The sequence below is a fragment of the Pygoscelis adeliae genome, unplaced genomic scaffold (assembly GCF_000699105.1).
Source record: "Pygoscelis adeliae isolate BGI_AS28 unplaced genomic scaffold, ASM69910v1 Scaffold101, whole genome shotgun sequence".
Taxonomy (NCBI): Eukaryota; Metazoa; Chordata; class Aves; order Sphenisciformes; family Spheniscidae; genus Pygoscelis; species Pygoscelis adeliae.
In genome coordinates this window covers 4,331,436-4,337,988 of record NW_008824238.1, presented here as the reverse complement: position 1 = coordinate 4,337,988, position 6,553 = coordinate 4,331,436, and positions in this window count along the sequence as shown.

Here is a 6,553-nt window from a genome sequence, read left to right as displayed (position 1 = left end):
CTAGGTGGACCAGAGCACTTTCTATATTCTTAAATTTCTATGTGCTGTAGAGTACCTCTAGGCAAAATACCACTTAAAATATTAATCCAATAGATATATCAGTCCAGTGCTGAAGGGATAATAAACAAAAAATGTCATTGATAGTACCAGTGGTCTTTTCCTTTATATTTTCAAATATATATCTATGACATAATGCATTTCTTGCACTGCACCTGTTTATTAAAATATCCAGAAGGGGATAATTCCTTTAATATAAATTAGGAACTTTTAAACCAAAATTAATATTTATATCCCTACCTTGTGATGTTATTTAAGTGGTTTATAATTTACAGGTATAAGGACTATTTTATATGTTGATCTTTTTTGGAAAGTTGGTGGAAAATCTGGCTTTGTTTATTCAAATAAAGTAAAGAATGGTAATTAAACCTTTTTAAACACAAAATCTTTCTAATGGATTTCATATTTATCTTAGCCTTTCTTCTTTGCTTTGTGACATTATGCTAAAATACCCTTTTCTTCCTTTTCTATAAAAACTGTCTTTTAATTACTTGTACTAGTGGCTTTGATCTGAAACTTTGGAACTAAGTTCCATGTGTTTGACAACCTTTATATCGATCTACTTGAATTTTCTATTTAATTTCCTAAACTTCATGTGATGCCGCTGTCCTTATTTCCTCATTCTTGAATATATTTTAGCTTCACACAAAGTTGTTTGATAAGGAAAGCAGACTGCTATAATACCAGGATGATAGTCTTTTCTTCCTTTTCCAGTGTTGATATTATTTTTTATATTGACTATCTTGAAAAAACACAGCAAAAATTACAATCTGAATTCCACCCTTTGGAGTACATAAAGTAAATAAAATGCTTGTTTCACAAGTGTTTTGTATCATATAAATTAAAAAGTGATTCAAATACATGAACTCATAAGTCTTTGAATTTTATGACCTCTGAGTCATCCTAAATACAATTTGATTGCCTTAGGGTACATTGAGCTGTTGTAAAATACAGGTTGCTTTCATGAAGAGAAAGGAATCATAGAAATGTGTGAGAATTTAATTTTAATGCAATTTAAAATGTAACCTTGCCAATTGTAATATATATGTTTGTCATTTCTGCTTTTGACTTGTACTAAACAGCACTTTGATTATTACACAGGTAAAATATTCAGTGTTATGTTATGGCTACTGCAAGCATTGATTAAACTCTCCAGTGTTCATGAAGGCTGACAGGGATTCAAAGGAGGAAATGTAAAACTTGAAGGTACAGCAGTATAGTGACATTTCACTCTATAAAGCTGCCAATATTTTAATCCTGCACGTAAATCATTTTCATCAGTTCAATTCCATATCTTAATTTGTGTAGCAAACAAAGTATTGGATTGCATTATGTTTAATAATTAAGAATGTGATATCAATTTCCATATATTTTAAGTTCCTGAACAAGAAATAGAATTAACATTTTTAGATTCAATTTGTTTGCTTTAGAAAATGGGAATGATTAAGGATTAGGTCTAATTTTCATGCTGTGATCAACCAAAGTTTCATTATTTGCTTTTATAGAACCTCTAGTTTCTCTGCTTAAGTGATGTCTTCGTCAATGATCATGTTGTATTCATTTAGAGTGATGATTGATATGGTAATAGATACAGCGTGATTGAAAGCAACCTTTGTCAATAGGAAGGCCAAATACTCAAACAGTGTATTGGTCTGAGTTTGCTCATTATTGGAGACCTTTCATAGTCATATTGACTTGCTGTCCAAATGTTGTTACTTACCTGATGCTTTCATTGTTTAAATGGTATAGACATTGGTATTGAACATGACTTTTCCCAATATTTGTCCTAAAATACACACATGGCTCAATTATCCACTGAAAATGCTTAAGATCTATTTTCAAGGTATTAAAATGGTATTTGGGGATATTAAACTAAAATTTTGTGGCAGAGAAAAACAGGGTCCTATACTGGTGATGTTAATGCAATGTGTTCTGTACTGTGACTTTGTATTTCTTGATTTTAGAAAATGATAGGAAGTTCACTTTTTCTGAAATGCTTTCTTTATAGCTGCAGAAGTCCACGGAATCACCCCTCTTGCGAAAAAGAACATTCCAGGGTCACAGAAAATATCACTGTTCCCTTACATGTGGATTTTGCCATTCAAGACCTTTTCTATTCTCCTTGGAGAAACTCTTCTGGACTCATTCTGGCCCTAATCATGTGCTAGGCAAGCCTACAAAGCGTGGCCTTGGTTTGGACATTAAGGCATTTCAGGAACATCAGGAAAATGCAGTCCTCTTCCCTCTTCAGACTCATTGTATTTTGAAATTTGCCAAGCGACCAGGCACCACAAAACTCTTGAGCAAAAGCTTAGGGGTACAGTATAAACCAAGAGACAATTTGTTACGCAAAGGCGGAAAGTCTTCCTGGGACTTTGGAGTTGGATTATGCCTTATGACTTTCAGTGCACCCCAAATAGCAGCAGAGAACTAAGATCCCTCTGGGAGGACACAGAACAGAGTTAAATCATGAGTTAGGCATGAGGTGTTTTAGATGCGATGGATGTCTCTCCCCCCTAACAGACAGTGTAATTACTAGACTGAAACGATATTATGACTCTATCCTTCCTGTCTTGTCCATATCTTTCACAAGATATCTTCCATATCTTCCCAAAACTCAAAACTTTCTTTTGCTAAATCCTTTGCATGGATGAAAAGGTCTTAAATAATCTCCTTTTTCCCCCCTCTAATTCAGTCCCAAAAGTGGCTAGTTCTATTGCAGATCTTTTCAGGTCCCTGCTGACTTCTGAAAACCTACTCAAAAATGAGATGATGACATAAAAGAATTAACCTTTTATATATGAAAAAGAGGGAAATGGAGAAAATGCAGAAAAGTTTTTCTTTTTTACCCCATGATTACATTTTCCCTAAATAAAGACACTGACTGGAAACTTAATTCATAATTTAAAATTTATGAACTACCACAAGTGATTGTGAGTAGCACTGAATCAAGCTTTGCTTACATAGTTTTCAATTAAATATATAGTAAACATCTGCTATTTTCCCAAAGTCTCCTGTGATAGGTCCTTCAGAAAATGTAATGAAAGACTAGTTTGCAAGACTTGCAAGCTAGGGATACTGACACAGCTGATGCACTTTTAAAAATTACTCTTGAAGATTAAGATTTAGATAGATTTCCTTCCTAGGCCTGAGGAGGTACCTATTCTAGCCATGAAAGTGTCTCTATTTGTTTATTGTGATTTGATCAGCACTGTTTTCTGTCTAAATCGCCTATTACTCAAAGTCCCATCAAGCTATAACTTTGTTGAAGTTTACCAGTATCAGCTGTCATCCTTGCTCTGTCATATCTCTGCCTGTACATAGTTCCTGAACTTGTGGCACTAACCATCATTTTTCCACAGCTACATTAGAAGACTGCCAATAATATGCATGCAGCTGTCCCTTGAGCAATTATACCTTTCTGTATTAAGGTGTGAGAGTGGATGGTGGAGAATATTTTGAAAAAGGATCTTTCTCTTGTGTAAGTGCCATAATACTCCCCCTAGATCCCTGGAAATACATGCAGGTCTGGTGAATGCCCAAGGTAAAGTTTCTTTCATTCATTTGTTTCTGAACTGAGCAACCTCTTCAAATTGAATGTAGACTCTAGAAGGAAATATATATGCCCTTGTTAGGCTGGATGCAAAGATAAATCATTTGTTTCAGAGTTCAGAGATGTGTTGAGCAATGTCACTCCTAAATTCTTTTTTTTTTTTAAGGTAAATAATGTAAAATGCTATGTCTGCTTCTTTGGATTTTTACTTCATTTTTGGTAATGCTCCTTTAATTAAAAATAAATAAGAAAATTCAGACCTGCGGATATTTATTAAAAATCTCAAGAGAGAAGCCCTCCAGCTTCCTACAACATTTAATTTATAGGAATTGAATGCTGTGCTGTACTCAGCATATTTGTTAAAGAAATATATACTCCCTTCCAGAAAAGAGCAGTAAGCATAAGTTTAGCTATTTGAAGAGGTTTTGCCATCCCTTCCTTATAATACTAATGAGGAAACATTTCTGTTTAAATAGGAAAACAAAGTAAACAAATCATCAGCGTCACTGTATTCGCGTCTACAGGACTCTTGCCTTGCCATTTTATACTGCACTGAAGAGGAGCCTTTGTGTCATAACGTCAGTTACGCAAACTCAGATTTTCCCACATGTAAAATCTGAAACTGTCTGAGATTTAAAATGTCCACTACCAGTGCTAAAATGGCATGATCAGTGTTGTGAATCCTCAGCTTTATACCTACAAACTGAAATTGCCCACCGAGCATCCCAGTAAAGCTGGCACAAATTGCAGTGTTTACTGCTAAACTCTTAATACTTACAAAAAGCTGTCATTGAATAGCACCTGAACACCAAGGCATGTCCCGTTTTAAACAAATGAGAAAAGCATGGCTCACACTCTCTGGTCTGTGAGGGGAAGCTAGCAAGAGGGAAAACTTATAGATGCTGAAATATAAAGGAGGAGGATAATATGAACAGCAGACGTTGTGAAAGACAGTTCAGCAATGTGGAAAGGAGCCTGGAGAGTGCAATTAGAAACAAAGGAGGTGAAAATGTCCCTGATGATAGGCAGGCGATAGACTGAAAATGTTCGCTTTTCTTTCTAGAGTGATAACAATGTCCCTTTTCTCTGCCCTTTGGGAACATCTACACAGTATTGGTGGGCAGATATGATTCCAGGCTTCTTCTCCTCTGAGCTGTCAGGCACAAAGCTTTCTAAACTGGAAACTATTCCAATTATTGGGATTTTTCCCAAAAGTTCAAAAAGGAATAGGAAAACAGGAAAAGTCAGGTCATAACGTTTTTATTCTCCAGTAACATAAGCCAGCAATTGCTATTTTTTACTTGATAATAGTTACTTTCTGTTTTGTAAGTCAGTCTGGAATTCAGAAGGCTTTGAAGTGCCTAGCACTTATGAGTAACCTCTTTTGGTGTTGAGGGAGGAAAAAAACCAGCTCATGTGGGATTCCCACTGGTGAGAGGCCTTCTGGAAGAAATGGTGTTCCCTTGGCATGGGTTGCACTGTGGGGGAAGTTGACGGGAATCTACTAGGCTTAACCAAAACAAATTTGCACATCTGTTTTATAACTTTACAGCTTACCATAACAACAACAACAAGAGCAAAGTTATTTAATGAGAGTGAATAAAATACTCATGATGGTAAAATGTGGGCAGTCACGAATCAAGGGCAAGAAGTCACTCTAGCTGTGTAACAGTTTGCAATGGGCACTAAAGGCACTATGAGCAGGAAGGTTTGAGAAAGCTGTTCGGATTGTGAAGTTGTTTGTTTTTGCAAGGAAGAGTAAAGATCTTGTCCAAGAAGTTTCCCTTCACTGGTGAAGCCCTGAAGTACTATGTGCTAAGTTCCTTTTCAAAAGAGATGAAGCATTGCAGGGACTGCTGAGAAAAGATGGAGGATAGTTGAAGCATCTGTTTTAAAAACTGAAAAGATAATCAAATAGTGAAATATTTCTCAATTTAGTTGTGAGCTTATTCCAGAAGACAGTGCTGGGGAATGATAATGTAGATGTGAGGAAATCTGGTAGATCTGATCTGATCTGCAAAAAGCTGAGATGTTGCATTTATGTTCTTCCTGAGTGCATGCATAGCACTGGGTACAATGTAACTTTGCTCTATGCTAGGGTACTTATACACAAATAATAATATTTTCCATTAATATGTATAAAGATTATTAGAGGAGTAAGGTGATTGTTCATTAGCAAGCATTTCAGGTGAGTGGAGACAACTAATGGAAGAATGTAAACGATGTGATGAAAAATAGGAGGATACTTTTGGAACAATCTGACCTATGCTGAAGAACAAAAAAGTATTGGACGGGGGGTGGATGATTTAATGTATTAGGCAAGTGAGTCTGAAAGGGAGTCTTTTCAGAAGAAAGGATTCAGAACTATATTTTGTATTGTGAACGACAGGTACTGGAGGAAACATTTGATTAAAATTTGGAATGTAAAGAGACTAGAGAGAAAATGTGTACACACAGTAGAGAACCTGATAATGGGAGAAATTGAGAGCCAGTAAAAAATAGAAGGAAAATTTTGGATTTGGAGATTTGGATTTTAGAGTAACGATGGAGCTGCAGAAGGAGAAAGGCTAGGGATAGAACAAAAATAAAATCTGATGAAGGAATTGAAAATTTGTAAAACCAAACATAGCTAAATCAATAGAACGTAAGTCTGAAGGAAAATTGGAGGTTGTGAAAGATGTAGGAATTAGGAGCAAAAGCCTTATAGGTTTTCTCTTAAGAAAAGTGGGGGAAAAAAGGATAAAAGGACAGGGAGGGAAGACTGGGACATTCCCTAGGTTCCCTTCAGTAGGTGGAGGCAGAAACACAGATGATGAATGCTTGGGTTAGTTTAAGGTGCAGAGGAACAAACAGAATAATATGAAAGAGGGTGTCCTGGTTTCGGCAGGGATAGAGTTAATTTCAATCTTAGCAGCCTGATCCACCTGCTGGTTGTTTTGATGT